Here is a 24337-nt window from a genome sequence, read left to right as displayed (position 1 = left end):
GCTACTAATGCTGTCATCATTCTTAATGTCTCACAAATTATCTGTCCAACACCCTGGACTCTCAGTTCACAGAAATCTTCCCTCTCAAGGATTTTGCCCTTCATGTCACCCCAGCTACTCTTTCTCACTCTCACACCCTCTCCTAGACTATCCCCAAGCACTGCACCACATCAGAAATCTTGATGTCAATCACTTCACTGTCACTAAGCAAGTGGTCAATTCAATGTTTAACAATTATAGAAGCAAGGGTTTAGAAACTTAAGTAATGACCTCACAATACTAGTATTTTGCCTACTACTGGTTTTCATGCATCTTAGCTCCCCAATTATAGTCTCTAAGGCCATTCTCTCTCCAAAAGAACCAGGAAAATGTGCTGATCCCATGACTTTGGTGAGGAATAAATCCAGATAGTTAGGTCTACAATATATTGTTTCCAGAAATCACTTTTTAAAGTGCTTAAACTACAAAGGAGTTGCTCTCGAAGACTGTTACCACAATTTAATACCAAAATAGGGTAAGTATGAAGAAATTTAAATCTGTGAAATGTCATTAATCTATAGTGAAATTCATAAAGGGAAAAGTTAATATGATATATTTTTAACCAGTTACAATATAAAGAAAGGTAGCAAGATTAGAATATGGCCACTTTTAAAATTCCATTTTTAAAAATTTGGGCTTTTGTATATATAGATGTTGTTTTTTCTATACTTACATGCTTATCTATGAAATGCATTATTAAATCTGAAATCGATGGTCATTTTGACTCACAAAAATGGCAATTTCTAGGGCACTTGGGTGGCTCAGGTCATGATCCCAGGGTCATGGGATTGAGCCCCACATCGGGCTCCATGCTGAAAGTGGAGCCTTCTTAAGATTCTTCCTCTCCCTCTGCCCCTTCCCTCTCTCTAAAATAATTTTTTTAATGTTTTAAAAACTGGCAGTTTCATGTGTTCAGCCAGTACATACACATTTATATGTATCTGTGTAAGAAACAAAGGGTGTAAACAGATAAGTGTAAATGCCACAAATACTAGAGACTAGTCAAAGAATTGTAAAGAATGATTTTCTTTAGGGCTCACTCAAAAATAATGGATTAGGGGCGCCTGGGTGGCGCAGTCGGTTAAGCGTCCGACTTCAGCCAGGTCACGATCTCATGGTCCGTGAGTTCGAGCCCTGCGTCGGGCTCTGGGCTGATGGCTCAGAGCCTGGAGCCTGTTTCCGATTCTGTGTCTCCCTCTCTCTCTGCCCCTCCCCCGTTCATGCTCTGTCTCTCTCTGTCCCAAAAATAAATAAAAATAAAAACGTTGAAAAAAAAAATTAAAAAAAAAAAAATAATGGATTAGCCCAATATCCAGAAAAGAGGGCTCCTAGCACACAATTACCTCCTCATCCTTTGGATGACCCTAATATTTACAATTAAATAACAAGAGTGCCCAAGAAAGTGAAAAGAGGAGACGTATCTGACAAATCCTTGCTGAGAATGAAGAGAGAAGCATCATCAGATGTCAGCAGATCTGGTTTGGAGTGTCCCATGTAAGTAGTAACCGTAAAAGGCTTTGATCTGAGGTAACAATCAGATCCTCATAGGAGAATGACTTACCATAATGCCTTGGTGATATTGCAACTCCTCATGTAAGTTACCGAGGCAAAGCTTAACTGCAGTTTGACCAATCTTGGCAGAATGTCCCACAATTTTTCACACAGCAAGGGGAAATAAATGTGGTGAGGAGCCACCAGGAGACAGTGCCTCATCACTATCACGTGAGAGACTGCCAGTAGGCTGTTTCCCATCCATCTCCACAGCTCCAGCTGAGCGCAGGACTTTGATCTTGACCCTCCCTTAGGGTACAGCTGCAGGCTTCTGTGTAGGACTATAAAACTGCTTGGCTGTGTTTTAAAGTTGGCTCCTCTACAACAGAGCATGCATGTAATCTGGACTCTCATTTGGTGCCATCTTGTGGTTCTAGGGAAACAGGAAGCTGACACTATGCTGCTTGCTTTTGCTGTCTGAATCCATCTGGATTCATTGCTTGCTTTCTTTTTTTTTTAATGTTTATTTATTTTTGAGAGAGAGAGTACAAGTGAGGGAGGGCCAGTGAGAGGGGGACAGAGGATCCAAAGAGCGGTCTGTACTGACAGCAGAGAGCCTGATGCAGGGCTCAAATTCACAAACCATGAGATCATGACCTGAGCTAAAGTTGGACACTTAACCGACTGAGCCACTCAGGCACCCCTCATTGTCTTCTTGCCAGCTGAAGCTATGGAAGGTATATGGCAAGCCAAGCTAACAGGTACAGTAGTAATACTTGTGGCCCATTAGCCACAGTGCTGCTGCTTTGGGAACACCCAACTGCTTGGCAGTCTTCTGGCCCAACTAAGAACCAATTGTTCAGTAGTTCAGAAACAAACATCTCAGCTGGTCTGAAACATTATCCTTTTTGTTTTGAATCTGACATGATTAATGACACCTTGAGAAGTAAAGAAATAAGTACAAAGAAAGAAAAGAAGCAAACCTATCATTTTACTACTTTGAAATACCATAAATGAAATAACAAATGTTTATCATTGTAATAATTTGTGTTGATGTTTAAGGTAGAAGAAGCACTTAAGAAACTGATATGTTAAATCATGATATTTTTTGTAATGTTTAGAGATTTGTGTGTGTTTGAAATTAACATCTAAATGTTTAAAAGGAATTTATTTATAACTAATACATTTTTGCTTTATTAATAATGTATTAGTTGTACTAGTAGGGTTTAAATTTTTAAAACTTAACAGATTTATAAATTATTACATTGAAAATTGGAATAATCATAATTAGTAGCAAGTGTTCTTTCCTAATACAAAGAAGCCCAGACATTATAGATTCCAGTTACGTCATTCCCCTCTCCATCCAGCCTCCTTACTCTAAAGCACAGTGCAATTCTGTGACTCTGACAGCATTTGGAGTCCATTGACCTCAATAATTTGCATTTCCCATTACCTCCTTGGTGTTCTCATATCTCTCGTTCCTGGATTAGAGTCTGTAGTCCATCACCAGGATTACTCCTTTGCAAACACACTCCATTTTCATATTCTCTTTCTACACATACTCAACTGGCAAAAACATAGGTACAAGGTTCACCCAAGTATTCCCTTACTTCATGCCTTACTACAAGTGGCTGACTGGTCATACTTTAAATATATGACTAAAACTCTAACATGGGCCTTCAGCATTGCTTAGCAATTCTAGAAAATTCACTCTCAATCCAAGAGGACAACTTTATACTTCCTCTCTATTTCAAATCTCCAGCTTTTGGGTTTTTTTTTCCATTTCAACTGATGACCTTGCTTTTCTGTTCACTGGGAAACCAGAAGAAAATTATCTCATCTTCCTGCCAGCAATCTTACTAACATACCCATTTATATTGCCATAAACTCTGCCTTCCTCCTATTGTTGGGGATGGCCACTACCTCCATTTATGAATTTAATTGAACACTCTCTTACCTGTTCGACTTTTTTCCTACAATTACCTGCTATTTTCTCCTCCAATTACCTGATGCTCTTTGCAGCGGTATAAAAATGCACTAATTTTCATAGTTAAAAAAAAATCCTTACTGACTATAAATCTTCCTCCAAGCTCCATCTTTCAGCAAAACTCTTCTCAAGAGTTTTCTATATTAGCTATCTTTCTTTCCTAACACTCATTCTCTCCATTTATTTAGTCCAAATCACTTCACTTGAAGGGTTTGTGTCAAGGCCACCAAGGATGATCTTGCTGAATCTAATGGTTAATTTTTACTCTTCATATTCCTCCAGCCTCTTGGCTTATCTCCTTCTTGACTTTTGTTGCTTAGCTCTAAGGCTGCCATACTCTTCCTGTGTTCCTATTGACTATCGCTCCTTCTCAGTTGTCTTTGCAAGCCTCTTGGTTTAGTTCGAAGTCTCCTTCTCTTCTCCATGTCTTGCTCCCTAAAATACCTCATCTAGCTCCATATTTTTCTTTTTTTAATGCTTATTTATTTATTTTGAGAGAGAGAGAAAGAGCAGGGGAGGGGCAGACAGAGAGGAAGAGAGAATCCCAAGCAGGTTCTGCACTGTCAGCACAGAGCCTGATGTAGGGCACTATCTTACAAACCACAAAAAAATGACCTGAGCTTAAATCAAGAGTCAGACACTTAACTGACTGAGTCACTCAGGCATCCCTAGGTCCATATTTTTAAATACCACATAGATTCTGAGGAGTCTCAAATTTCTGTCTCCATCCTGACTTCTTCCTTGAGTTCCAGACTCCTATATACTGCCTTTCTCAGTTGACTTGGATGCTCCGTAGGTATATTTGTCAGGATTTCCCAGAGGAACATAGTCAATAGGATGTGTATATACACAGAAACACATTTATCTTAAGGAACTAGCCCATGCATTTATGATGTCTAGCAAGTCCAAAATCTACAGAGTGGGACAACATGCTGAATACCCAGGAAGAACTCCATGTTGTATTTTTAGCTCAAAGGCCATCTGCTTAGAATTCCCTCTTGCTTGGAGGAGGTTATATACAGGCCTTCAACTGATTAGCTGAGGCCCACCCACTTTGTAAAGGGCAGTCTACACCAAGTTCACTAATTTAAATGTTAAATTCATCCAAAAACACTCTCACAGAAACATCCAGAATAATGTTTGGCTGCATATCTGTGTACTGTGGCCCAGCTAAGTTGACACATAAAATTAACCATCACAAAAGACTTCTTCAATTAAACATGCCCTCAAATGTGCTTCTCTCCAAGGCTTCCCCATGTCAGTGAATGGTACCTCCATTCACCCAATTGGTCAGATCAAAACTTTATATTCATCCTTTATTTATCTTTTTTACTTTACTCCCTATCAACTACTTTAACTCATTTGTAGACTCTATGTTCAATTTGTCCTGAATCTGTCCATTCATACCTACCACCTACACCTAGTATAAGCCACTATCATCTCTTGCATGGAGGACAATAATAACCTCCTATTGTCTCCCTACCCTCATTACTGCTTCTATTTTCTCCACAGAAAAGCCAGAGCTGGGGCGCCTGGGTGGCGCAGTCGGTTAAGCGTCCGACTTCAGCCAGGTCACGATCTCGCGGTCCGTGAGTTCGAGCCCCGCGTCAGGCTCTGGGCTGATGGCTCGGAGCCTGGAGCCTGTTTCCGATTCTGTGTCTCCCTCTCTCTCTGCCCCTCCCCCGTTCATGCTCTGTCTCTCTCTGTCCCAAAAATAAATAAAACGTTGAAAAAAAAAATTAAAAAAAAAAAAAAAAAAAAGAAAAGCCAGAGCAATCTTTTTTTTAAAAATACATCCCATCATGTGCCTCTCCCACTCAAAGCCCTGTAAGAACTCCTCAGTATACTTGGTATAAACCCTAGAGTCCTAACCTGGCTCGAGACTCTGCACTCTTGTTCTCATAGCTCTCTCCCCTTCACCTTCTACCACTAACCTCCTCAATCACTCTTCTCCAATCTTGCTGTCTCTCAAATACTTCAAGCTTCTCTCTCAGGGCCTTACCCTTGCTGTCTCCTCTGCTTGGAATTCTCTTTCCCTACATCACCTTTCCATGGCTGGTTCTGCTTCTGATAGGATCACTTCGGTTGCTATGTTGAGAATAGACTAAAAGGGCAAGGTATAAAACAGACTGACCAATGGGGAAGTTTCTGCAGGAATCCAGTGGAGAGATGATGGGGGCTTTAGAGTTAATGAAAGCAGTGGGAGGTAAATAGATCCCCAGTATATTGCAAAGATGTGACCTGCAAGATTTCCTGTAAGATTGGAAATGGAATGTGGCAGAAAGGGAAGATTCAGGGATGACTCCACAGTTTTCAAACTGAGACTGTAGAAGAATGGAGGTGTGATCAACCAAGACAGAGAAGACCGTAGGGGTGCCAGAGACATCCAAATGGAAATGGCGAATAAGAAGTTGGATATGAGACTGGAATTCAGAGGAGAGGTCTGGCCTGGAAATAGAATTGATCTGTTTACATATGGCAATCAAAGCTTTGAAACTAGATGTGGCCACACAAGAAGAATGTAGATAGAAAGGAGAGAAGGTTCAAGGCCTGTGCTTTGAGTTACGCCAACACCAAAAGATCAGGAAGATGAGAACAAACAAGTAAAAGAGGCTAAGAAGAAGCAGCAAGAAAGAAATTTAAAAATCAGGTGTTCTAGAAGACACTTGAAGAAAGCATTATAAGAAAAATCAGTACTGGTAGAAGATTTCTTTTAAAAGATAAATAGTAAGATTTGACAATTAGACTCCGCAATATGTTGATCAGTGGGATGTCAACAAGTACACGTTTGGTGGGGTAGAGAGGACAAAATCCTTCAGATGTTCAAGAAATTATGGGAGAAAAGGAATTGGAAACAATGAGTATGGGCAACTATTTTAAGGAATCTTATTATGAAAGAAAGAAGAGATATGAGCTGGTAGCTGGAAGGACCAAGGGTGAGCTGGATTTTTTAAAAGATAACCAAAATAACTGGAATGTCCAACAGAGAGTAGGAAATTAGTTTCTGCAGAAGGAAAAAAAGGAGAACTGTCAGAAGTGGTGAGCAAGGATGGAACTCAGTGCTCAGATAGAAGAACAGTCATTGGGTCCCTAAGGCAGATGGCAGCATATCCATACTGACACTGGTGAGAGACAAGTGTGCAGGAGAGACAAGTGTGCAGGCACAGACACGCCTCACCTGTGGAAGCTCTAGGTAAGTCCCTGTATAATGTGCCCTGAGCTCAGACAAAGGTGTCACTTAATGGCACCCTCAAATGCTGACATCTGATGTGTTGATCAGGAATCTTAAGATAAGGAATAGACCTTGGGGAGCACAATGTTCACAGTGTTTAAGATTTCTGGTGTATCTGGGGCAGGTGGTTTTAAGCCTCAGCTTCAGCAAGATTTGAAATATGGAATTTTTTACCCACAGGAGCTTGCTGAAGCTCAAAGTGGCTTTTCAACAGGCAAGTGGCCAGTTTCAATCTTTAGCTCATAATTTTCCTATGAATTTGTGTTTAAATTGGGGTAGCATTTATTCATTAAACTTATCCAGGTGCCTTCAGTAAGCAGAATCTGCACTGTGCCCTGTTGGCCCTATTAGGATACCCGACGTTCTGTCTGTGAAGCAGCCTAACAAGGAGCTGCATACCCTGACCAGCTGTTGATCTCCTCCAGGTGAATGGATATAGGTCACCCAGGGTCTTTATGGCTAAGTCCAAAGTGTTAAGAGGAATGAATCTGGGAAACATTGTTGGTAGAGGGCACATTTATATTCTCTTTCCCTGACATTTCCTTCCATGTAGAGGGACATAATCCTCTTGACTCCTCTCTGTTTCCACACCCCCACAGAGGGATGGAATGCTTTATCTGATTGGTGAATGTACAGGGAAAAAGTTGGGCATGCAAAGTCCAGTTGCTTCCCCTTCCATTTCTCATATAATCCAGGTTGCCCACAGAGCCCATGTAATGGAGGTGGCTCTAGGACATGTGGTAATATTACAGATAGAGGTCCTTCCCTCGGCAGTTTTGTTCTGCCTGTGACTAGGAGCACAAATCTGCTAAATTCTGGGATTCACATTTGGAAAGCCCAGTATCCCACAGATATGAGCAACCTACTCAAATACCAACTTTACCAGTAATAAAGGTGACAGTTTGATCTTCCATAAGCTCTACTCCTTGTCTATCTTTTAAATAGCTCCAAATTCAGGTGGAGAAGAGGGTATCGTTTACTGGACCCCTTTAAATTCCAGCAATTTCACTCATAAAGGCCCAATACAAAGGCTATGGCTACTCTGATTAGAAAGATTTAGGTTTAAATACACTTAAAAGTATGAGTTAGGTCTATTTTCATTACTTTTACATTTATTCTGAAATATTTGCATATGTAAAAATCTATTTGAGTATTACTGCCAAGTGCTTAAAATTAGTCCACAAAAAAATGGACTACAGACAGAGTAAAATTAACATAGGTTGTAGAAAAACACAAAATGCCTTAGGCTTACCATTTTATTACTAGTACTAAGTGTGAATATATTTCCTTCTGCATATTTTAAATTATTTTGAGTACCACCAATCTCTAGGATCTATTTACATGGATGATTATACATTAAAATTAACCTGCAATATAAACCAGATTGAATTTTTTTAATCTTCTAGGCAAAGAATGACATTGTTTGGCATCTCACACAAGTCAACAAAAAATAGAAAAGCAGCTGTTTAATGAGGTTTTTGCTAATTTTTTAAATAATGAGATGCCAAAGTGGTACCCACACACCAAAAAAGCTCGACTCTAATTAAGGTGATATCAGATATCAGTGTCAATGGCATTTCTTAAATATAGATTCTTCATATGGGCCCTTCCCAGTCTGTCACAACTTAGTGGTTTTACTAATGAAAAATCATGCATGAGCAAAATGTTATTTACAAATGCAAATGTGCCTCCAAAACTAAGTTTTTAAAAATAAATCTTACAACTTTTCTGAAACAAGTTAGCCATTTGACTCGTGTTCATTAGGTTCTGGTACTTAAAAATATAGCTCCACTTAACATAACTTGTATTCAATTTTAGTAGCTTTTATTTTGTTCGTCACCCACACAAAAATTTCTGATGTCATATATAGAAATTTCCATTACATATTTCACATTCATAATTAGACATTATGTATTTAGGTATTGTGAGCTCTCACATCAAAAAAGACAATGGAATAATATAAATACAGTATCTTTCCCGACTATCCTAGGCAATCACTAAATTGAATATTTTGGGTACTAAATTTAGAGACTTGATAGTTTAATAATATCTGTCATTTGGGGATATCAATTCATCATTTGGGTAGCCTAAAACATCAAAGTAATTAGCCAACCAATCAAAAACATGTATTCTTTTTAATAAAGAAGATCTCTGGCTGAATTCAAATAATAATAATATTCTAATCTTTGAATTAAATATCAAATCACATTCAGCAGTAATAATAGTTACCACTTATTGTGTCAGGCACATATCATATGCTATACATATCTTATCTCATATAACTTAATCCCTAAAACAATACTAGGGTACATAGCAATAGTCTAGTTTAACAAATGTGAAAACCGAATCTCAGAGAGGTTAAGTAACTGTAAGTAAGATCACACAGCTTGTAGGCAGTAGAACTGGGATTTAAACTTAGGGATGTCTACCTGCAATGCTGCCCTTTGTCTTTATAGAATAAAGTATTTCAAGTGAGGATCCATTTGTGCAAAGTCATCATTTGTGAACTGGTTGATCTGGCATGGGGTTGAGTTCATGGCAATGGTTTAGAGCAAGGCAAGCCATTCAGGCTCAGGGTGAATTCTAAAATCTTTTCCTTCATTACTGTTAAAAGCTAAGTAGTTGAACTAACTTATCAAAGTATCCCTAATGACAGGGTGAATTTGATACGGAACTATAATCCCTAGTCAACTCAGGTCTGTACAGATATGCTAAACTTCTGAAGTATTTGTTTAATATTGATACTTACGTCGACAGAGGAAAATTAAGGGCAATAAGATAATTAATACCTCCCAACCAAAGGTCCTTCTCATAGGATTTCTTAAAGTTAAAAAAGATTATGGAATCTTCTGCCAACATATAACTCAATTTTTGTATACATGTATTTCCCAACCCAGCCTCAGCTACAGTTTGAAGCCCCAAATAACTACTGAATACGAATCACAAATAAATGAAATGTGTTTGTAATAGAAATATATTACTAAAAGTAAAATAATAATGATGATGGTAATAGGCCTGAGTATTATGGCACAAGTATTTAGACTTGTGAATAAAAATTATTTTTTAATGAATAAAAATAAATTTTTTCATTAATTAAATTAATTTTTAATGAATAAAAATTAACAACTGATTTTCTGAGAAATCTCAGAAAGATACAAGAGTTTGAGTCAGTGAACAGTACTATTTGTCACATTAATGTTCACAACATCACTCTTTCCATTTGGTTGTCCACCTAGCCTAAGAGTTGAGTGGTTCGGATTACAAGTCCCCGAGTTCTAAAGATACTAAGCATGCTAAACTTTCATCACAGACACATATAATCCACTCCATTAGGGAGAGTAATGCATGCTGATAGCAGCAGTAAATGTCAACAATCTGCACTCAAGAACTCAATCAGGAGATTTCAGTGAATCCAATTTCTCAGAATACTTCAGTCTTAAATATGTTCATATCCTTTGACCCAGGAGCTACACTTCTAGAAAATTATCCCACAATAATAACCACCCATATATACTAAGATATATGTACAGAGATATTCAGTGTCATAGTGAAAAGCAAGGAAGAGGGAAAGTTAAACCTCTATCAATAAAAGAATGATTAAATAAATTATTATTATTATGGAGTCATCAAAAAGAATAAGCTAAAATTTTTTGTACTGACATTAAAAGCTCTTCAAAACACACTGTTAGGTAAAAATAAACAAGGTAAAGGATAACATCTAAAGTATGATATCATTTCTTTAAAAACAAATGTGTTAGTATATGTGCATGTAAATGCATAGGAAAGGAACAGGGAAAAACTATACCAAATATTTGGCATTAGGTACTTCTTGGGAAGGGAGAGAAACTGGGAAGAAAAGTTAGCAAAAGGAAGTATTCTCATTTTTTCTAAATATCCTATGTTGTTTGAATATTTTATAATAAGAATCAATTCCTGTAGTATTCATGTAATAAAAAGATAAAGAATTTGGGGCACCTGTGTGGCTCAGTCATTTAAGCATCTGAATTCAGCTCAGGTCATGATCTCACAGTTTGTGAGTTTGAGCCCCATGTCAGACTGTGTGCTGACATCTCAGAGCCTGGAGCCTGCTTCGGATTCTGTGTCTCCCTCCCTCTCTGCCCCTCCCCCACTTTCTCTCTCTCTCTCTCTCTCTCTCTCTCTCTCTCTCTCTCTCCAAGATAAATAAAAAGACTTAAAATATTTTTTAAAAAAATAAAGAATCCAGTTATAATACTAAAACATTGCTTTTAATATATTAGACTCATTAAAGGATATTATTTGTGGGGTCCCTGGGTGGCTCATTTGGTTAAGTGTCTGACTTTGGCTCAGGTGATGATCTCACAGTTCCTGAGTTCAAGCCCCATGTCGGGCTCTGTACTGACCACTCAGAGCCTGGAGCCTGCGTCAGATTCTGTGTCCCTGTCTCTCTCTGCTCCTCCCCAGCTCGCACTCTGTCTCTCTCTCTCTCTCTCAAAAAAAAAAAAAAACAAACATTAAAAAAAAAAATGTTTTTAAGGATATTTATTTCTGTGTGGTGGGTGTATATATGAAATAGTTTTTAACTAATTTGACTCTCTGATCCAAGATACATTTAGGGAAGTTATAAATTGTACCCAAATCTGAGTAATTTGAAAACTTTTTGTTGAAATCATGTGGGGATTTAAAAAGTGCATATAATTCATGTAACAAACCAAGCTAAACCACAACAGGGCTATCAAAGTGCAAATGCACTGCTAAGTTTAGAATTCCAGACCTAAAATATTCTTGGGAACATTTGTTTCCTCATGATTCAATCTTAGTTTTAAATAATAGCATTTACAGTTTTCCCACGTCTAAGTTGTTGAATAGAGGACAGTTACATGGAATGATCAAGACTGGTTAAGTTAGAAGGAAGCCTTAGGCCTTGATTTGTATTTTAAAATTAAACACAAAGACCCCTCTATCAGTATTCATTGTGTTATACTCCATCACACGTGCATGGCATTGCATAGTATGGTGCTTGAACTTATCATTTCAGCACCTGCAGTGTGGAAGGAGCAGATAAGAATTTTCTCCTTTATTAAACTTCTGTTAAAATGTCTAATTCAAATAAGAAACACTTTGCATCTACATGTCATAGTTACTTAATGAAGAAGGCACAGGAATGGAAGGACTGCTGGATCTAAACATATTAAGAAATTAATTAACCTTCAAATGTTGTGATCATGGACATCGATGACTATTAAGTAGCAATAAAAATGCAATCAAAGACTCATAAATCAGGAAGCTTATCACAAAACTCCTGAAGTACTCAGAACTCCCTGCCTTTTTAAACTTCTAAGGGTCGTTGCTATTCATTCACTGATTTTTTTTTTATTTCTAATCAAAATCTTCCCTACATTAATCCTACTTCCTTTTATTTGGTCTATTGTTAATATGTAGAACTCAATTTCCTTGTCACAAAATCTCCTCAAACGTTTCACTAAGGCATGAATGAAAATGCTTTTTTTCTTATGATACCTGAGCTTCACTGAGTAAAGCCAGTGCAATCTCATCGTGACCTATAATTACTTTGATAATAACAGCAAATATCTGCTTTCACCCTTGTCAGAGATTCTTTGACTGGATGGAAGCCCCAGTTGTGTTGAATATTTCTACCCTTATGCCTCACATGAAGGTTATGAGCTCTATTTGTTTCAATTCTTTTGGCTGGATAAAAAGGAGCGATGAACATATTGAGTACCTACCTCTGCAGGTTAGGCACTGTGCTAGGTGTTTTCACAAGGTTTCCTGTTTAATTTGCCCAACAAACTACTGAAATGGATATTACTTTCTTCACACTCAGACAGTTGTGTGAATTGTTGCATATTACACAGCCAGTAAAAGGCAGAGCCTGGATTTCATGCCTGTGTGACTCCATAATACCAGTAAAATCCAACTCTTGAAATATGAAATTCCAGGTCTAGCTAACACTCATTGCCAAGTTGATATTTCTCAAACACCTGTCCAATCTCCTTTGGACTTTCTGGCATTACACACCTCTCTGCTCTCAGATATCTGTAACCCTTCCCTCAAATGAAAGGAAAATTGATCCCACCAACAGGAACACTGGGAAAAACATCACCTGCAATTGGATAACAAAAACATTCAAAGAAAAACAACATTGAATCACAATATACAAATGACTCATTCAAATATTTTGCTGCATACCATCTCTACAAGTCATAGGATTCTTTTAGACAATGAACATAGGTTGCAGGAGATTTCACTGGTAGGGCTAACATTCAGTGAACTGTAAATGACAGAAGTGACAGACAACACTTTCAGGAAAAGAACACTTACTGTAGAGGGCTCAGTCAGTTAAGTATCTGACTTTGGCTCAGGTCATGATTTCCCAGCTTGTGAGCTCTAGTCCCGCACTGGGCGAGCTCGAGACCTGCTTCGAGTGAAAACAAGAGCCCTGCTTCTCTCTCTCTCTCTGCCCCTGGTGGGATTCTCTCTCTCTCCTTCTCGCTCCCTCAGTTGCAATCTCTCTCTCTCTCTCTCTCTCTCTCTCTCTCTCTCTCAAGAAAAAAAAAAGATCAGCCATTGTAGAAAGAGTGTTTTATAAGTGCAGATGTTTGATCTTAATTTAAACAGTTCATACCATCAGCAGAAACAACTCTATTGGGCTGCAGAAACAACATTATTGGGCTGCATAAAATAATAACCAGTTCCTCCAACCTGGGTGGTAGGTAACTAAAAGGGTTCCTGAGGGGGCAAAGTATACATTTAGGATAACAGAGGATGGGAAAGATTATGCTGCCATAAGGCATTGGATGGACAAAAGGAAATACTAAGTCTATAGATAAGGATAATAGATAAGGTCAGTGATGCCCTGAATTATTTGAGGAACTGGGCAAAGAATAAATAAAGGACTTAATAACTTACTTTTGAAGCTGGTATATAGTAATATAACATAGCATTTATTAAGGGAAAGTAACATGAGAATCCAGCTTTCAGAGATCTTGATAAAGGAGAGAATGGAGACAAAGGAAAAGTATACTTGGCCAGAAGCCTTTTATAGGCTAGTCTGTGGCTCTGGGAAAAATTAATTTTTATCGGTTTTCTGTTCTGTTCCTGAATAGAGGATGCAATTGCACAAGTATTGCAAGAATTAATAATAGCTACATATTTAAAGAATTAATATTACCAAAATGCTTGTGAATTTCAGATATTTATAAGGTAATACCAAATGTTACTATAAGGGCTTTTTGTTTTAATATAAAAAGTAATGTACATTGATCATTAGAAATTTAAGCAACACAAAAGTATGTAATATAAAAAGTGAGAGATCCCTCTGGGTTCCCTCCCAGGACTCATATGCTTAGTTTCAAGAGGTAACCACTGTTAATTCTTTGATAAGTATCAATACCATGAAATTATAGTTCTGCAACTAGTTTTTTTTTCCTATTTGATTTTTTCCTTCCATGTGAGCACATGCAAATTCTCATTCCTTTTACAGTTATGTAATATTCTGTAATATACACAATAAGTGGATGTTCGTGTATACATACCAATTACATACCATTTTTTTTTCATACCAAGTATTTTTTAACTTCTTGAACATTTAGAAAGTCTACAGTTTGGGCATTTTAAATACTACTGTGATGAACAATCATGTATACATGGATCTCTGTTATGTCATTAAAAGAAAAATAAACCATTAAGTCTAATTTTGACCATTTTTCTTTGGTGCTATTATTAGGGCTAAATTCTCTTATTTTGTAGCTCCATTTAATAAATTTAATTGCTTAGGGGTGCCTGGGTGGCTCAGATGGATGAGCGTCCGACTTCAGTTCAGGTCATGATCACAGACTTGTGGGTTCGAGCCCTGTGTTGGGCTCTGCACTGATAGCTCAGAGCCTGGAGCCTGCTTCAGATTCTGTGTCTCCCTCTCTCTCTGCTCACATTCTCTCTCTCTAAGATGAATAAATATTTTTAAAAATTTTTAATAAAATAAATTTAATTGTTCATAAGCTTAATCAACTTTAGGACAACTATTTAGAAAACTGATTAAATGTCAAGCAAGAGAAGCTTTCAGTGTGTGTGCATGTTAAATATGAAAATCAATCAAACAAAACAAACAAACAAAAAACAAACAACAACAACAGTACGAGAAGGCCGGGGTCTGGGTGGCTCTGTCAGTTGAGCTCTGGACTCAGAATGTTGGCTCAGGTCATGATCCCAGGGTTGTGGGACTGAACCCCATGTCGGGCTCCACACTGAGCATGGAACTCGCTTAAGATTGTCTCTCTTTCCCTCTGCCCCTCTACTCTGCTTGCACTCTCTCTCCAAAAAAATTTTTTAAAAAGGAAAGAAAAAAAGAAAATAAATCTTCACATGGGAAATGTTGGAGAATGAACCAAGTAGATCTATGGCAATAGACTAAGGACTGTGTTTGAGAGTCATCATCATATATACCAAAGTCTTCAGCCTCAATTAATTACTGGGGGTAACAGAAGAACTGATTAGTGCTTTTTCACTCATGTCTGGGGTAGAGGGAAATGTAGAGATAGATTTTGGTGATTCTTTCCTAATGCTCCCAAATTTATTTAATTATGTGCTTCTCAAAAACAAAAAAGCACATAATGTAATGTTTTAGGCTCATACTCTGAGATACTCGGTTTTTTATAGAGTTGGATTAATGCTCTTTTTAACATGAAAGACCATGAACAAATTTGCTTGTGTATATCAATGTCTGAAAAATGCCCTTTAAGAGTCCTAGCACATTAGAACTGGGGAAAAAAAAACTATATAGGTTGCTTAGTCAATTGGTAAGAGAAAATGAAGCCCAGAAAGGCTAAATGAATTCTCCAAGGTAACAGCCAGTGAGCAGCAGAGATAACACCAGAATCCAGGCACAGATACCCAAACCAGTGTCTTTTTCATTATACCATTTACATGACAAGCATAATTGATAAATATGAATCAATTAAACTGTTTCTCTGCACCTATACAGTCAGACTTGAAGGGAAAATTGATAAATCTTTGTGTGATTAATGATGACACACTCAAACTCTGCTGTGGGGCCTGAATTATCCTGACTTGTAACTGACTGAAGAGGCTGCCTTACCGGCCCTGCACTCTGCATGGGCTCCCCTGCCCGACTGGAAATGCAGCTGGAACACAGCAATGCTTCATAACCACTGTCTGGGATCAAGCAGAATAAGAACTGTCCAAACAATAATTAACCATTTATTAACAAGCAGGCTATATGGACAACGATTTGACAAGAAATCAAGCTTGAGCCATTTGTGACTTTCTCACTAACAGAGCAGCTCTGCTCTGTTAGATGTTCTATCCATATAACACAAGATTTGGTAATACCAAGGGAAATCTACCATAACTTTACTTTAAAATAGTGAAAACTGGGGCGCCTGGGTGGCTCAATCAGTTAAGCGTCTAACTTCGGCTCAGGTCTCACACTGCTCATGGGTTCAAGCCCCACGTTGGGCTCTGTGCTGACAGCTCAGAGCCTGGAGCCTGCTTTGTTTTCTGTGTCTCCCTCTCTCTCTGCCCCTCCCCCGCTTATACTCTGACTTTATCTGCCTCTCAAAAATAAATAAACTATTTTATTTTTATTTTTTAATGTTTATTTATTTTTGAGAGAGAGAGAGAGACAGAGCACAAGCAGGAGAGGGGCAGAGAGAGAGGGACACAAAATCTGAAGCAGGCTCCAGGCTCCAAGCTGTCAACACAGAGCCAGAAACAGGCCTCAAACCCAGGAACAGTGAGATCATGAACTGAGCCTAAGTCAGATGCTTAAACTGACTGAGCCACCCAGGCATCCCCAAAATAAATAAACTTAAAAAAAATAAAATATATCAGATAAAATAGTGAAAATAGATTATATAACTAAGCCAATAATACTGTAGACCACCATGATATCTCTGGGAACCCTTGTTTAGTTCCTGGGTCTTCCTCTTCAACCTGAGATCGCAGATCTTCACATTACTGCAGCGTCCACTCTAACACACAAATGATAATCAAAGACAGGGCCCCAGGGTACTCAGTGCTTCTTCCTAACTGCATCAGACTCCATCCTCTAATATTGAACGTATCTACTAGAAGTCCTGGAAATGATAGAGGAGAGAGAAAGGGAGGAACAAAGTACATAAAATCCTCTTTCTGGGAAATGACAGTACAATTTCTGCTTAGCTGGAGAAATCTTGCTCATCCTTCAATGTGGAATTCAAATGTCACCTCCTCAGTGACAATTCTCTGACTCCCCAGGGGTTATCATTCACCTTTAAAACTATGATTGTGATTGTATGTGTATGCCTACTAGGGTCTTATTGCATTTTTATAAAAAGCCATGGGAATCTATATCTCCCATAATTGTGAATTTTTAAAGAGATAAAATTTTATTCATCATTGTTTGCCAAAAGCCTATCACACTGTAGGTAATCAGCCAATGTATGCTAAATTTCTACAATGACCTTTGTGTCATCTGATGTGGTCAGAAAGTACAGTTAACTACTCTGATGAAAAGAAAAATGTATGCACTCTACGTAAATGGTCAATTTGAATAGAAGAATATATAATAAAATGTACTTACCACCTGAATTGCACTAACATTTCATTGTTCTTTGATAATTCACACAGCATTTACTGTGCCTCAGGGTCATCATTAAAAATGTCAGTTGCTGCTGAGTAGAATATGTGCAGACATGCGAGTTAATTCAAATCTCTGGTTGATAGAGTACCAGATACACCACCTGTCTCTTTATTTGTTCTGCCCTCTACAAGGCATCGCTTAAGTATCCACTTTGACACCAGTTAGGGTTACTCACGAGTTGTTTATCTGTGTGCTACTTCAATCCTTATTTCTAAGAATCAGGACTGGATGCCTGCAGCTTCTTATTTCTCTTTCTCACTCTACATGCTCTCCCTCTAGTACACACACGTGCGCGCGTGCGCACGCACACACACACACACACACACATCTCATCATATTTTAATATCCATATTTGACTCTGTAGTCACTCATCACATAAAATGAAAGTGAAATGAGCCAAGCAAGCATCCCCCAATAGTACTCAGCTTATGTAGTTTAAGAAATCTAATGTTTTATTCAAGCACTGTCTCTCTCGGAATTCTCCTCAGAAGATGTTAATGTATATCCAATTACTAAGGCCAACTACACATACAGTAGACCAATAACCTAATTCAGGGCTCAGTAAAGTATAGCAATAGTACAGGATTCAAAAATCTCAGATTTTTCTCATTCTCGATTTGACTTCCAAGGAAAGAAGAAAATTTAGTAATTATAATGCAGAATTATAATAAAAAATTGGGAAATATAGGTCTTCTGACTTCAAAAAAAAGAGTGCTACTCTGCCAGATAGTAACTACCAAGGATAACATTACATAAACAGCTCTGACTGTTCAAAAAAAGAAATGATCTGCTCTTGGGGCACCTGAATGGTTCAGTCAGTTGAACTTCCAACCCTTGATTTCAGCTTAGGTCATGATCCCAGGGTCATGGGATAGAGCCCCACGTGGGGCTCCTTGCTGAGCATGGGGCCTGCTTAAGATTCTCTCTCTCTCCCTCTGCCCCTCTTCCCTGCTCATGCTCTATCTCTAAAATTTTAAAAAAGAAGAAGATGATCTGCTCTTGACATGCCAAAATTAGAGATTATTTGGGCCCCAAAGCACCAAGAATCAACCTTATAAATTTATAACTGGGTGATAATTATATATTATTATATATTTTTAATATATATAATAATAATATATATTATTGATTTAGCAGAAGTCTACAAATCCAGAAATGTTATTCCTCTTAAAATACATACATGTAGACACATGATTTCAAGATGGCGGCGTAGGAGGACGCTGGGCTCACCGCGCGTCCTGCTGATCACTTAGATTCCACCTACACCTGCCTAAATAACCCAGAAAACCACCAGAGGATTAGCAGAACGGAGTCGCCGGAGCCAAGCGCAGACGAGAGGCCCACGGAAGAGGGTAGGAAGGGCGGCGAGGCGGTGCGCGCTCCACGGACTGGCGGGAGGGAGCCGGGGAGGAGGGGCGGCTCGCCGGCCAAGCAGAGCCCCCGAGTCTGGCTTGCAAAAAGCGGAGGGGCCTGACGGACTGTGTTCCGACAGCAAGCGCGACTTAGCATCTGGGAGGTCATAAGTTAACAGCTCTGCTCAGAAAGCGGGAAGGCTGGAGGACAAAGGGAAGGAGAGCTGCTGAGCCCCCGGACGACAGAGCTCAGTTTGGTGGGGAACAAAGGCGCTCGCCAGCGCCATCTCCCCCGCCCATCCCCCAGCCAAAATCCCAAAGAGAACCAGTTCCTGCCAGGGAACTTGCTCGCTCCGCGCAAACACCCAACTCTGCGCTTCTGCGGAGCCAAACCTCCGGCAGCGGATCTGACTCCCTCCTGCTGCCACAGGGCCCCTCCTGAAGAGGATCACCTAAGGAGAAGCAAGCTAAGCCTGCCCCTCCTGCCCCTGTGCACCTTGCCTACCCACCCCAGCTAAGACGCCAGATCCCCAGCATCACAAGCCTGGCAGTCTGCAAGTAGCCCAGACAGGCCACCCCACCCCACAGTGAATCCCGCCCATAGGAGAGGGGAAGAGAAGGCACGCACCAGTCTGACTGTGGACACAGCGGTGGGCTGGGGGCAGACATCAGGTCTGACGGCGGCCCCGCCCACCAACTCCAGTTATACACCACAGCACAGGGGAAGTGCCCTGCAGGTCCTCACCACGCCAGGGACTATCCAAAATGACCAAGCGGAAGAATTCCCCTCAGAAGAATCTCCAGGAAATAACAACAGCTAATGAGCTGATCAAAAAGGATTTAAATAATATAACAGAAAGTGAATTTAGAATAATAGTCATAAAATTAATTGCTGGGCTTGAAAACAGTATAGCGGACAGCAGAGAATCTCTTGCTACAGAGATCAAGGGACTAAGGAACAGTCACGAGGAGCTGAAAAACGCTTTAAACGAAATGCATAACAAAATGGAAACCACCACAGCTCGGATTGAAGAGGCAGAGGAGAGAATAGGTGAACTAGAAGATAAAGTTATGGAAAAAGAGGAAGCTGAGAAAAAGAGAGATAAAAAAATCCAGGAGTACGAGGGGAAAATTAGAGAACTAAGTGATACACTAAAAAGAAATAATATACGCATTATTGGTATCCCAGAGGAGGAAGAGAGAGGGAAAGGTGCTGAAGGGGTACTTGAAGAAATCATAGCTGAGAACTTCCCTGAAGTGGGGAAGGAAAAAGGCATTGAAATCCAAGAGGCACAGAGAACTCCCTTCAGACGTAACTTGAATCGATCTTCTGCACGACATATCATAGTGAAACTGGCAAAATACAAGGATAAAGAGAAAATTCTGAAAGCAGCAAGGGGTAAACGTGCCCTCACATATAAAGGGAGACCTATAAGACTCGTGACTGATCTCTCTTTTGAAACTTGGCAGGCCAGAAAGAATTGGCACGAGATTTTCAGTGTGCTAGACAGAAAAAATATGCAGCCGAGAATCCTTTATCCAGCAAGTCTGTCATTTAGAATCGAAGGAGAGATAAAGGTCTTCCCAAACAAACAAAAACTGAAGGAATTTGTCACCACTAAACCAGCCCTACAAGAGATCCTAAGGGGGACCCTGTAAGACAAAGTACCAGAGACATCACTACAAGCATAAAACATACAGACATCACAATGACTCTAAACCCATACCTTTCTATAATAACACTGAATGTAAATGGATTAAATGCGCCAACCAAAAGACTTAGGGTATCAGAATGGATAAAAAAACAAGACCCATCTATTTGCTGTCTACAAGAGACTCATTTTAGACCTGAGGACACCTTTAGATTGAGAGTGAGGGGATGGAGATCTATTTATCATGCTACTGGAAGCCAAAAGAAAGCTGGAGTAGCCATCCTTATATCAGACAAACTAGACTTTAAATTAAAGGCTGTAACAAGAGATGAAGAAGGACATTATATAATAGTGACAGGGTCTATCCATCAGGAAGAGCTAACAATTATAAATGTCTATGCGCCGAATACCGGAGCGCCCAAATATATAAAACAATTACTCATAAACATAAGCAACCTTATTGATAAGAATGTGGTAATTGCAGGGGACTTTAACACCCCACTTACAGAAATGGATAGATCAACTAGACACACGGTCAATAAAGAAACAAGGGCCCTGAATGAGACATTGGATCAGATGGACTTGACAGATATATTTAGAACTCTGCATCCCAAAGCAACAGAATATACTTTCTTCTCGAGTGCACATGGAACATTCTCCAAGATAGATCATATACTGGGTCACAAAACAGCCCTTCATAAGTTTACAAGAATTGAAATCATACCATGCATACTTTCAGACCACAATGCTATGAAGCTTGAAATCAACCACAGAAAAAAGTCTGGAAAACCTCCAAAAGCATGGAGGTTAAAGAACACCCTACTAACGAATGAGTGGGTCAACCAGGCAATTAGAGAAGAAATTAAAAAATATATGGAAACAAACGAAAATGAAAATACAACAATCCAAATGCTTTGGGATGCAGCGAAGGCAGTCCTGAGAGGAAAATACATTGCAATCCAGGCCTATCTCAAGAAACAAGAAAAATCCCAAATACAAAATCTAACAGCACACCTAAAGGAACTAGAAGCAGAACAGCAAAGGCAGCCTAAACCCAGCAGAAGAAGAGAAATAATAAAGATCAGAGCAGAAATAAACAATATAGAATCGAAAAAAACTGTAGAGCAGATCAACGAAACCAAGAGTTGGTTTTTTGAAAAAATAAACAAAATTGACAAACCTCTAGCCAGGCTTCTCAAAAAGAAAAGGGAGATGACCCAAATAAATAAAATCATGAATGAAAATGGAATGATTACAACCAATCCCTCAGAGATACAAACAATTATCAGGGAATACTATGAAAAATTATATGCCAACAAATTGGACAACCTGGAAGAAATGGACAAATTCCTGAACACCCACACTCTTCCAAAACTCAATCAGGAGGAAATAGAAAGCTTGAACAGACCCATCACCAGTGAAGAAATTGAATCGGTTATCAAAAATCTCCCAACAAATAAGAGTCCAGGACCAGATGGCTTCCCAGGGGAGTTCTACCAGACGTTTAAAGCAGAGATAATACCTATCCTTCTCAAGCTATTCCAAGAAATAGAAAGGGAAGGAAAACTTCCAGACTCATTCTATGAAGCCAGTATTACTTTGATTCCTAAACCAGACAGAGACCCAGTAAAAAAAGAGAACTACAGGCCAATATCCCTGATGAATATGGATGCAAAAATTCTCAATAAGATACTAGCAAATCGAATTCAACGGCATATAAAAAGAATTATTCACCATGATCAAGTGGGATTCATTCCTGGGATGCAGGGCTGGTTCAACATTCGCAAATCAATCAACGTGATACATCACATTAACAAAAAAAAAAAGAGAAGAACCATATGATCCTGTCAATCGATGCAGAAAAGGCCTTTGACAAAATCCAGCACCCTTTCTTAATAAAAACCCTTGAGAAAGTCGGGATCGAAGGAACATACTTAAAGATCATAAAAGCCATTTATGAAAAGCCCACAGCTAACATCATCCTCAACGGGGAAAAACTGAGAGCTTTTTCCCTGAGATCAGGAACACGACAGGGATGCCCACTCTCACCGCTGTTGTTTAACATAGTGCTGGAAGTTCTAGCATCAGCAATCAGACAACAAAAGGAAATCAAAGGCGTCAAAATTGGCAAAGATGAAGTCAAGCTTTCGCTTTTTGCAGATGACATGATATTATACATGGAAAATCCGATAGACTCCACCAAAAGTCTGCTAGAACTGATACATGAATTCAGCAAAGTTGCAGGATACAAAATCAATGTACAGAAATCAGTTGCATTCTTATACACTAACAATGAAGCAACAGAAAGACAAGGAAAGAAACTGATCCCATTCACAATTGCACCAAGAAGCATAAAATACCTAGGAATAAATCTAACCAAAGATGTAAAGGATCTGTATGCTGAAAACTATAGAAAGCTTATGAAGGTAATTGAAGAAGATTTAAAGAAATGGAAAGACATTCCCTGCTCATGGATTGGAAGAATAAATATTGTCAAAATGTCAATACTACCCAAAGCTATCTACACATTCAATGCAATCCCAATCAAAATTGCACCAGCATTCTTCTCGAAACTAGAACAAGCAATCCTAAAATTCATATGGAACCACAAAAGGCCCCGAATAGCCAAAGTAATTTTGAAGAAGAAGACCAAAGCAGGAGGCATCACAATCCCAGACTTTAGCCTCTACTACAAAGCTGTCATCATCAAGACAGCATGGTATTGGCACCAAAACAGACACATAGACCAATGGAATAGAATAGAAACCCCAGAACTAGACCCACAAACGTATGGCCAACTCATCTTTGACAAAGCAGGAAAGAACATCCAATGGAAAAAAGACAGTCTCTTTAACAAATGGTGCTGGGAGAACTGGACAGCAACATGCAGAAGGTTGAAACTAGACCACTTTCTCACACCATTCACAAAAATAAACTCAAAATGGATAAAGGACCTGAATGTGAGACAGGAAACCATCAAAACCTTAGAGGAGAAAGCAGGAAAAGACCTCTCTGACCTCAGCCGTAGCAATCTCTTACTCGACACATCCCCAAAGGCAAGGGAATTAAAAGCAAAAGTGAATTGCTGGGACCTTATGAAGATAAAAAGCTTCTGCACAGCAAAGGAAACAACCAACAAAACTAAAAGGCAACCAACGGAATGGGAAAAGATATTTGCAAATGACATATCGGACAAAGGGCTAGTATCCAAAATCTATAAAGAGCTCACCAAACTCCACACCCGAAAAGCAAATAACCCAGTGAAGAAATGGGCAGAAAACATGAATAGACACTTCTCTAAAGAAGACATCCGGATGGCCAACAGGCACATGAAAAGATGTTCAGCGTCGCTCCTTATCAGGGAAATACAAATCAAAACCACACTCAGATATCACCTCACGCCAGTCAGAGTGGCCAAAATGAACAAATCAGGAGACTATAGATGCTGGAGAGGATGTGGAGAAACGGGAACCCTCTTGCACTGTTGGTGGGAATGCAAATTGGTGCAGCCGCTCTGGAAAGCAGTGTGGAGGTTCCTCAGAAAATTAAAAATAGACCTACCCTATGACCCAGCAATAGCACTGCTAGGAATTTATCCAAGGGACACAGGAGTACTGATGCATAGGGGCACTTGTACCCCAATGTTCATAGCAGCACTCTCAACAATAGCCAAATTATGGAAAGAGCCTAAATGTCCATCAACTGATGAATGGATAAAGAAATTGTGGTTTATATACACAATGGAGTACTACGTGGCAATGAGAAAAAATGAAATATGGCCTTTTGTAGCAACGTGGATGGAACTGGAGAGTGTGATGCTAAGTGAAATAAGCCATACAGAGAAAGACAGATACCATATGGTTTCACTCTTATGTGGATCCTGAGAAACTTAAGAGAAACCCATGGGGGAGGGGAACAAAAAAAAAAAAAAAAAAGAGGTTAGAG

This window comes from Puma concolor, chromosome B2 (genome assembly GCF_028749965.1).
Source record: "Puma concolor isolate L17-30 chromosome B2, mPumCon1.1.hap2, whole genome shotgun sequence".
Lineage (NCBI taxonomy): Eukaryota > Metazoa > Chordata > Mammalia > Carnivora > Felidae > Puma > Puma concolor.
The sequence above is the reverse complement of the archived record's forward strand: the minus strand, read 5'-3'. Positions refer to the sequence as shown.